The sequence below is a fragment of the Miniopterus schreibersii genome (genome assembly GCF_964146895.1).
Source record: "Miniopterus schreibersii genome assembly, chromosome: 2".
In the NCBI taxonomy this organism is placed as follows: Eukaryota; Metazoa; Chordata; class Mammalia; order Chiroptera; family Miniopteridae; genus Miniopterus; species Miniopterus schreibersii.
This window is the reverse complement of record NC_138102.1, coordinates 53,068,603-53,079,911: the sequence shown is the minus strand read 5'-3', so window position 1 is coordinate 53,079,911 and position 11,309 is coordinate 53,068,603. Positions and strand designations below refer to the sequence as shown.

The following is an 11,309-nucleotide window of genomic DNA, read 5'->3' as shown; positions in this document are numbered from 1 at the left end:
ACAATTTAGCACAGTACTAGGCACCATGCTAGAACAAAAACAAAAACACAAAACTGGAGTATGAATGACAACAGACAGACATTCTTAAACTCCAGGGAATCAATGAACCTCCCAAAACTGTGTACAAAAAGTTGTGTAGTGCATGCACTTTTCTGGAGAGAGGTCCCACAACTCCAACCAGCTTCTAAAGGGGCTAAATAGTAGAACAGAATTCTAATCTCATTCCCTATATTTTCAGTAATGAAAGCTGTGCATGGATCTCAGGAAGTTCATTCCTGCACATCTAGTAGTCAGTTTTCATGGAAAGAGGGTAGAAAGAGAAACAAATAAAAGTAACTTGCAAGGACTGGGCAGAGAAAAATTCCAAAGTGCTGTTTACTTTATAAGTTTAGTAACAGGTTCTGGTTTAGAGAGAAGAAATAGGGACCTAAATGGTAATATAAGCTAGAAGCAAGGAGACTCCTTTGGGACTTTTCAAATTCTTAAAAAATTAAACTTAGTATAAATAAAGCAATAGCAAGGATTTAAAATGAACTTTAACTCAAGCCCAGTCTTCAGCTTCTGCATATTAACAACTTATTTTTATTTTTGAAGATCACAAACTTCAATCAGAATACTGTAAAAAATATTCTGCATGCATTTAACAAATCTGACAATTACAAGTATCCAGTTTACTTGCATTATACTATGAGGTTTGAACTGAATAGCCAATAAACATATATTTTAAATCATTACGTACAGGTAACAATGAAAAAGTCAGTGCATTGATCTGATGGCATCCTATCACTATGCAAGGTTCATTAACACTAGTAGTAATTACCCTGGGGTGTAGGTGAAATGCAGATGGAGGAATTTCCCTCAAAAGCAAGTTTAAGGGATTAAATATCATTATCATCATCATCATTACCACTATGGAGGATAAATCTGCTGCCTGTGGACAGGGCCCCTTATTCCCGAACATTCCCCAAACCACCTACAGTCCCTTTCTCATCAGAATCATCAAACAACTTCTCATTGAAATTGTCATCTTGGAACATGTTCTCATCTTTACCTGCTTCATCCTTTGCATCTACTTCATCGTCCGTTTTGCCTGACTATTCAAACACCCTTTCATCTCCATCCTTGTCATCAGACTCTCCATCAAAAACTTTTTCATATGCATCTCCTTCCTTCTCACCTGATTCTTTGTCAAACTCACTCTCAGAGCCTTCCTCATTGAACACTTTTTCAGAGCTGTCGTCTTCAAATTCTGATTTTTTCAGTTATGTTCTTCTAACTCATTTTCGAGAACATTTTCATTGAACCCCTTGTCAGAGCCATTCTCATTAAACTCTTTTTTGAGGCCATTTTCTTCAAACTCTTTTTCAGAGCCATCTTCGCACAGCTTTTCAGAGCGGTCTTCTTCAGATTCTCTTTCCAACTCATCTTCTTCAGACTCGTTTAGGGGCTGTTCTCGTCTTCAGACTCCTGGTTGGGCCATCTTCTTCAGATCCCTTCTCAAGGTTAGTCTCTTCAAGATCATTTTTGAGTCTCTTCTTTTTGGATTCTCTTCCAGATCCATTCACTCTAGACCCTGTTTTAGGACTACCCTCGTCAAACCCTTTTTTGGAACTGCCTTCTCCAGATTCTCTTTCAAAGTAGTCTTCACACTCTCTGTTGGGACAGGCTTCCTCAGACTTTCTTTCAAGGCACCTTCTTCAGGTTCTTTCTGGGGCGGCATTCTTCAGCTTCTTTTTTGAGGGCACTTTCTTTAGCATCGTCTTCAAATTAACCCCTGCCCCTTATCTTCTGTTTTTTCAAATTTCTTTTCATCTATAGGTTCTTCAAATTCCATTTGAGTTACAGCTTCTTGAGAACTTATTTTAGATGCACTAAGGTGCTCTGAAAAATGCCTTACTCGAGAAAGCCCTGCCCTTTCTGAAGCATAGATGGAATTTGAAAGCTGAAGACTTTTATTGGCCTCAGGAGCATTGAGGAAAGTCTCCCATCCTTTCAGCCTTTCCTCCCTTTCTCTTGTTGTCTCCTCCACCTGATAATCTGTAGTTTCATCCCACACTTGGGCAGTGACTTGACAGCCACCAAGCCACCATCCATCGAGGGCTTGAATACAATAATCAGCTTCATCTGAATCCCTGAAGGACACAGAGGCCACACCATCTGGGTGTTTATCAAACAAAAAGAGCTTCCTAATTTGTCCAAACTTTGAACACTTTTCTTGAAGATCGTTTATGATTTCATTCAGCACCAACAGGTTATCTTCAAAATCCACAGGTTGAAACATATTTTTTATTATGACAACTTGCTCGTGGTGCATTCAGGATGGCCCAACCCCTCTTTCAGGTTTCCAGTCCAACTGCTTTTGTTGCAGAGACAGTTTTTTCTTGTAGTCCTTGCACTTCTTCTTAGAGGCACCATATTCCTCCTTCAGTTGAAACTTTGCTACCTCAGCATGTAATATGTAGCCTCTAATTTCATCTTCATCTAGAAGTTTTAATGCAAAATCCACAGATTTCATCTTCAAATAACAACAAAGCCCATCTCCATTAAGATTTCCTTCATTATCTTTGTAAAGCTTGACCTTAAATTCTACTGTTAGAGGAGCTGTCATAATAATGCCAAACTTGGACATGAGCTGTATAAATTCATCCAGTGTGATGTTTGGAGGCAAAGCAGACACACATACATTTGTATTTCTGTCTTCTTCAACATGAAACCACCTTGATCTAGCCTTTCTCTTTTCTCCCCTCTTTTTGGAATTGGTGAGTTCAGGGGTTGTTCTTTGTGAAGGTTCCTCTGCAGGCCTAGCACTAACATCTTGTACAATTTGCAGTAAAGCTAGAAGAAACCGCCATTAGAAAAGCCATAATTGGCCTGATATGTAGCAACGAAATCTTCAGGGACCTTGGGGAACCAAGCCTTCTTGTCCTTGTCCCACTTGTGTGAAGAGTCATCTGGCTGCTGCCAGAAAGAATTGGTTTCTCTACCCATATCTTTCTGGATGTCTCCATCCTTGGTGTCTCTGCAACTGCTCATCAAATTCATCTTTCCCCAACAAATTATTGCCCCTCATGTTACCAATTTAGCTCAGAGGCACAGTCCAGGTGGGCTGAGAGGCCTAGATGAGGCAGTCTGAGACCACTGCTGCTCCTAAGGCAACGTCGGACACAGTTGCTGTTGTCAGCAGGTGCTTGGCTGTTATTTATTTATTTTTTTAAATATGTTTTTATTGATTTTTTTTAGAGAGAGATGAAGTGAGAGGCATAGAGAGAGAGAAACATCGATGGGAGAGAAACATCGATCGGCTGCCTCCTGCACACTCTCTACGGGGGATCGACCCCACAACCCAGGCATGTGCCCTGACAGGAATCCAACCGGTGACATTTTGGTTCCTGGGTTGACACTCAACCACTGTGCGGCACAGGCAGGGCTTGGCTGCTATTTTCTTATCCTTGTTCTAAGGATTTTCGTTCACATTTATCTTTTTATTGAGTACTACTTTAATTTTATTTGGGAAATTAGGTTTTGAGAAGTATATATAAGAAACTTAAAATATATGATCGGTTGTCACATCCAGCATATGTATGAATCTATATAAAGTTAATTAAATTAGTCAATCAACTTGGGTCTATTGCTAAAAGCCAAAAGTAAGTATCCCTGATTAACTGTGAGATAGAGGGAAATCCTCTGGCTATTCCAGTCACGGTAGAGAAGACATTTAGCTTCATACTGTAATTAGCATTTTCAGAAGGACCATAATTATATATTACATTATTTCTCCAGGCCAGTACATACAAAGGGGTCTTTTTGTGAGTTTAGAACTGTAATAACATGAATTTTAATGACTGACAGTCATGGGCTAAAATATAATCATGAACTGATGTCTGAAGAACTTTCCTGACTTTCAAATGTATTTCCTGGAATAAATACTTCTTACAGGCTAAGTGAAAATATAAACAACATGTCTTTTAAGAAAATAAACAAAAACTAAACTACCCCTCCCCCCCAAAAAAAGAAAAACACTGAAACATTTTATTGGATGAGAAGTCCTGCTCTTGCCAATTACTCAACTTGGACAGTTCATTCATAACTTTATGAATTCATGTCCAGAAGCATGAATTAAAGAAATAACTATCTTCTTTTACCCATCTTCAGGTAGTACACAGAAGTAACTTGAAGATTATGTTGTAAAGAAAAGAAACAGCTCAGACACAAACTTGCCGTGGTACTATGATCAGGCTTTCTGAACATACTTTGCTTTTTATTTTAAAATGTGCTCCTTATATAAAATACAACAAAAACTAAATATACATGATCTGCAATCCACAAACAGTTCCAGCTATAAATCTAGATGCACTAGTCAGGAGTAAGTTGTATGTACCCCCAAAATAAGGCTGTGAATCTACTTCAATTCTAATTCAAATTATCAGTAGTGTATATTCAAAGGCTAAGCTGTGTGGCTTTAATGCAAGGCTGACTCTGTCTTCAGGAAGACCAGCTTGTTTTGTACTGTCCTAGAAATTGGGTTCATAAAGTAGTTCTTCATGGTTACCGAATGCGTAATGGAGGCCATAAAGCTGCCTTCACAGGTCTTAGGTGGAACCTTCTCCTCTTTGACTGTTTTATTGCACCTCCCAGAATGAAGAGACATCCTCAGTTGTTCAGAATTTAATTTGAGAACCACAGGGAAGTATTTTTTGATAAGTATATTCTCTTTCTGACCAGCCTAAAATGCCAAAATGCTGCATAAGAGGGGCCTTAAGCTTCACCTCCATACAACGCCAAAAATCAATGTGGTGCAAACTGTATAGAAAAAAATTTAAAACAAAACATTCTTTAGCAATTAGTTATATTTGTGGAGGAGGCAGTTTTAAAATACATCAAAAAGCCTTGGACAGCTCTGACCACCACTCTAAGTTATTATTTATTTTATACACATGAAAGGCTTGATGTTAACACCTACCAAAACAAAACAAGAACCCCAAGTGAGAGAACGCATTCTTTTCAATGAGCGTTTTACTTCTGGGATTGTGCTTATAGAGGGATACACTCGCTATGATTTCAGCTGGCATGTTTCATGAGTGAGAATTATAAAATCAGGTAGCTACAAGGATGCCTTTTATACTCTGTAGGAAGGCCATTATATTCCCACTTAACTCAAAATGTCTTTGTGTGAATGCAGTTGCCAACTTTATAATTTGGTCAACTTCTATATAAGCAGTTTGAGAAGTATTATCAACAAATAAGAAAGGAGAAATCAATCACCATATGCAAAAATACTTCATAAATATGTCAACATCTTTATTTTAAAATGAAAAGACTATGAGAACCTAATGTAACTATGAAAGATTCATGATTTTCAAATGAAAAAGAGTGATTCCATTCAAACACAATAATAATAAAAACTTTTCAACACATATTTGGCTTCATAAAGGGATATTTATTTGAGTATTGGGAGAAGGAAATATTAGACTTGCTTCCTGCCCTTAAAGACACTAAAAATATTTTTGTTTTTAATAAAAATTTCACACAAACAATTTCAGCTTTAAGATTTAGTAGGAATTTCTACATTATTAAAACTAAAATAATTCAGGGAACAATAAGGGAACTTATGGAAGAAAATCATTTGTCTTAAAAAGATATTCTTCCCCTCTTTAAGGCAGATTTCCTAGAACAGAGTCTGTGTATTATAATTGTAGGATATAATGTTCTTACCATTCCCCTTTATGCCTATTACTACCAATACTCCTACTAAGTATATATGATAATATAGAGTGTATGTATGCATTTGCACTTAATTCAGTGTGGACTTTATAAAAAATAAAGTTATTTGTATCTCTCTGATGATTAGTGATGTTGAGCGTTTTTTCATGTCTCTTGGCCATCCGTATGTCCCCTTTGGAGAAATGTCTATTCAGGTCCTTTGCCCATTTTTTAATTGGGTTGTTTGTCTTCCTCTTGCTGAGTTGTATGAGTTCTTTGTACACTTTGGACATTAGCTCCTTATCAGATGCATCCTTGGCAAATATGTTCTCCCAGGCTATGGGGTTCCTTTGTATTTTGAGGCTGTTTTCTTTTGCTGTGCAGAAGCTTTTTAGTTTGATGTAGTCCCATTTGTTTATTTTTTTGTTTGTTTCTCTTGCCCTAGGAGATGTATCAGTGAAAATTCCACTATGTGAGATGTCTGTGACTTTATTGCCTATGTTTTCTTCCAGGATTTTTATGGTTTTGTGACTTACATTTAAGTCTTATCCATTTTGAATTTATTCTTGTGTAGGGAGTAAGTTGGTGGTCTATTTTCATTTTTTTACATGTACCTGACCAATTTTCCCAACACCATTTATTGAAGAGACTGTCTTTACTCCATTGTATGCTCTAAATGAGGTATCATTTCACACCTGTCAGAATGGCTACTATCAACAAATGACATATGCTGGCGAGGGTGTGGAGAAAGGAAAACCCTGGTACATTGTTGGTGCGAATGCAGACCAGTGCAGCCACTATGGAAAACAGTATGGAGGTCCCTCAAAAAATTAAAAATGGAACTGCCTTTTGACGCAGTGATTCCACTTCTAGGAATATATCCTAAGAATCCTGAAACATTAGTCAGAAAGAATATATGCACCCCTATGTTCATAGCAGCCCAATTTATAATAAATAAGATCTGGAAACAGCCCAAGTGCCCATCAGTAGGTGAGTGGATAAAAAAGCTCTGGGACATTTACATCATGGAATATGCAGCTATAAAGGGTACAAGAAGAAGGTTCTTATACCCTTTGGGACAGTATGGATGGACCTGGAGAATATTATGCTAAGTGAAATAAGCCAGGCAGAGAAAGACAAATATCACATGATCTCACTTATAAGTGGAATCTAAAGAACATAATAAACTGATGAAAAAATAGATTCAGTGACATAGAACCATTGAACAGACTGACGAATCTCAGAGGGAAGGTGGGAGTGGGTGGGGAGAGAAAAATATTAATAAAGTTATTATAAAACCTGGCCTTATCTTCAAATGTTTTAAGGCACAGCCTTTGTTATCTGAGCTTTGGTCCTCATATTTCAACACATCATGTTGCTCACCTCCACATGACTAAAAATAATGAGCAACAATAGATAATAAAATTTATGTAACCCTTATTACTATGAACCAGGATCATGAATGAAAGCAATAACTAGCAATGTCACTAATGAGGAAATGTTTTTAAATGTTATGGATTTAATAACACACAGACCTTGGCTGACACAATTTAAAGTGACACAAATTTAAAGACTAATATTTTATCTTTATGATCAATAAACTATTAGTTGTCATGTCATATGGGGTCTAATCTTTAATATAATTTTTAAAAATTGGTACTAACACAACACAGTTAACTCATTCACCTAAAACTATTTTTAATTTGAATAGTTACCCTACATTCAAAATATATGTGAATGAATGGTTGCATTTTTGTTTCAAAAGAAGCTTATCAGTATGTACATAGCAATTTATTTCATTATAACTCATTCTGTACAGACGTACATACATGAGTGCAGAGGTAAACTCCCACATCTCTATAGAGCGATAATAATAATTGTTATCATTTGTTAAGTGATTACTATGCAAAGGACATACTATAAATCATCATATATATATTCTTACCCCAAACCCTTTGAGGTAGGTTTTATTATCATTGTTGTTGCTGTTGTTATTATTATGCTGATTATTTTGTAGAAGATAAAACTGAAACTTGGAGCTCTAAAGTAGCTTTCCAAAGATAACCTCACTAGCAATCAGATTCAAGCCTATATGCCTTACCATTAGGTACACTGCCTTCCTTATGTCTTTAACTATCTGTACTGCTCTTTCACCAAAATCATCCCAATAATCTCCATTACTGGGCTCTGGGATTTTGCAATCATGCTAAATGTGAGAAAAAGAAAAAAAAGTTTGTTTAAATTTTCCAATATTATTCCATCTCTGGAGGTAGAGGGCAGGTGTCCTTTACTTTGGGACAATCCCAGCATAGGCCCTGAATTTATCAATGTAAAATATGTTTCTGGGGAAAGGGGGGGACTGTAAAATCACCATGAATCTTAATGCAAATTTAAATACTATGCTTTGAAAAAGCACACTGCTTCAAGTATGATTGAGGTAGAACTGTATCTCTAAAGCTTACATGTCCTTTACCTAGGGTGTTGGATTGAGGGTAGTGTAGAGGTTTGAGTAAACATATTTCCCCTTTGCAAAATGTTGTTTGATTTTGTTGCATGGCTTATGTGCATGTGAAGGAACAAGTTTAGGTATCAATACACACAGAAAAAAGGGGGGGATTTCACAGGAGGGAGAAGCATATCCATAGAATGAAAGTATGAGAGCCAGTACTTTGTGTGTCATAGGTGAAAAAGCATTAATTGCATAAAAGTTTTATATACATTACATAATCCTTGCTCAGATCTACAGTTGTTTAGGAGAGACACAGACTTCTGAGGATACAGGGATGCTGCATATGTTTCTAAATATTGCAATTTGGATGCTTTGTAGTTCTGAAAGTGCTTCAAAAGATACTATTGAACTCAGCTTCTTGAATTGATATTAGAAACAAGGCACTTAGCAACTCTCTTCCCTTCTATAAGTCTTTGGTATACTGAGGGAAACAGACCAAATAATCTGTTTCTTCCCATCCTAATATTCTACAGTTCTAGCTAAATTGTTCCCTTTGAATGAAGTTATCACTCTCCAGCCATCCTTCCCCCATCATTCTATCCTCACACCCCATCCAAACTCTGCCTTCTTCTAATGCCTATCACTTTTTCTAAATTAACCTCTTTTTTACTTTTTGGTAAATTGTTGTTTATACTGGGATTTTAATGACTGTTATATTGATTACAGTGCTTTACATATTTACTAGTACATCATATTTATTATATTAAAGTAACCTGATTCTAGTTGAGTGGCCTAGGAGTTAGAGATTTGTGTGCATCTAATCCAGCAAAGACTGAGGAATTTTCTTGAGCTCTGCACAAGGGACAGACAGCAATATCGAGACGCACAAACAAGAAAAGATGCATTTTCTAGAATCAAATCAGCTGTCAGTATGCAAAGTAGAAAAATAGAATCAACAGAATGAGATTAAAAGCAGAACATATCAACAGAGATAAAGAAAGCAGAATCTGATTAAGTGCTGAGTGGGAAATTGTCCTAGCTTTAGAATTATGTCAGCTCTGCTTGAAAGAATGTATGATACATGCTAATCTAACCTAACCCAATCTAAGTAATATAATATGATAATACATATATAATCTATTCTGACTAAAAAGAAGATACATACCATTTTTTTAAAAACACTATAAAATTATGCAGAGAGGCCTTTAGAAGATGTTTATAGAGCTATTAGTTCATAGTTTTGTTTTTTTTAAAAATTGAATAATGGCTTCTTTAGAGGAAAACATAGCCACAATAAAAAAATATATATATACACATATCTATTACAATGCACTCTAAGCCTATAAGTCCCAATTATATCAATCAATTCAGAAAATCAAGCCAAGTAAACCTGATGTGATGATATAAACAGCAAATACATTTTCAGGCAATGAATAATCTTTTATCACCATAGAATGTCGGCTGAGGTTAGTTGCAGCATTTTTTCTGTACTTACCAAGATCTTACATGACTTTGGCTCTTCAACATATCACTTCTAGATTTTAGGCCTTTGTCCATCCTGGATATCACCAGAGCTCATGTTAACTCTCACAGCCTTTTATTTGTCTGAACTGCGTACCGGTGGCCTACACCTTCAACTCTACTTCTGTAAGCTTCTGGCTAACACTCTAAGAAAAGTTTAGAAATGGAGAGCATTTTGTTTAACCCAGTCGGGTCATATTTAGGAAACCACTGGAGACTTGCTCCTTCCCTGTCTTCCCTTCCCTTCTCTTCTTCCCTCTCCTCTCCTCTCCTCTCTTCTTTCCTTTTTCTTCTCCCCCCTCCCTCCCTTCCTCCCTTCTTTCCCTTCTCCCTTTCTTTTGTAAGCACACAGACATACTAAAAATCTCTCCATGCTAAACATTCAAACAAACACCTTTAGCAGTACTTCCCTTCTGGCCTCCGCTAACCTTTAGAGAAATTTTTCCCAGATATGCTTCATTTGCTCTCTATCTCCCAATACTTCCTTTCTTTTTTCAGTGTCATGGCACACATAGAAAATGATAAATGACTGAAGCTAACTGGCTCTGGGGACTGTCTCAGAGGATCCCACTATCCTGGCTACTCCAAAGTGCTGAGGGGATTGACAGCATCCACGGTGCACCTGTAGGCCCTCCAGGGTTCACCACCGTGCTGAGGGATGCTCTGCCCAATTTCATTCATACCAACCTGCATTCTGCTTATGACATAAACCTGATCTGCCCCCACCCAAGGTCACTTAAGATTTATTTTTTTGCTATTTAACATAATATATGCTTTTGCTGACCTTGTTTTATGTAAAATAAACATTTTTTATTGGCCTCCTAAAAAATCTTGTATCTTTTTTTTCTATAATCATATTCCCCACTTTTCTGTCTGCTTGCATTGGACATGTTTTGTGCACCACCTACATCTTCTTGGCTCACTCTCATGTCAACAGTTGTTGTTGTAACAAGCAGCAGTCTCATGCCATGTAACTCAGAGGCCTAGCGGCCCTTATGGTAGACAAAAATTCCTATGGGTCTTTGGTAAGCGCCAGTACAGCTCTAGGACAGATGCTGAGGTTCTGAAGCAGTGCATGCCTGTGCTGCAGAGAATGAACCAGGTGTTGAAAAGCGGTTCTTGGCATGCCACTGGGATCAGTAAAGACAGACCATGGAAACTGTGGAAACACCATAGGAAACTGTGAGATCAGAGACACCATCATCAGCTGGGTGTTATCAGATCCATCAACTCCTAAGTTTTTACTATAGTAGCAATCTATCATATCATGAGTGACTCATGTGGAAGTGGGTCCAAGCAGGCCTGGAGGACACATGTAAGTTTTAGGAGCATGTGGCCCATATTCTGCTGGCAGCTACTACAGTTGCTCTGATGCTTTCACTAATGTCTCTCTCTCTCTCTTTGCACTTGTGACTTCATGACAGGAATCCCTATAACCAATTAATAGGAAAGGAAAAACATAGGGGTAATCCACAGGTGTATCATTCCCAATTTTGTCACCCTGTTACCACATAATAACCCAACTCAGAGGTGACCCTGAAGGACAGTGGTAGGGGGAAATCCTCCCAGTGCAACAGAACTATAAGCTGTGAAGTTGGTCGTTCATTCACCTTGTATAAAGATGAATGTGACCTGAGCT

At 37.4% G+C, this 11,309-nt stretch overlaps 1 pseudogene across 1 annotated transcript; it reads right to left on the bottom strand.

Annotated features, from left to right (window-relative positions):
- Positions 1-878: 878 nt before the first annotated feature.
- On the bottom strand, positions 879-3,070 carry LOC308553389 (17S U2 SnRNP complex component HTATSF1 pseudogene; annotated as a pseudogene). Its single transcript has one exon. The product of its transcript is annotated as a 17S U2 SnRNP complex component HTATSF1 pseudogene (transcript).
- Between the last annotated feature and the right edge of the window lie 8,239 nt (positions 3,071-11,309).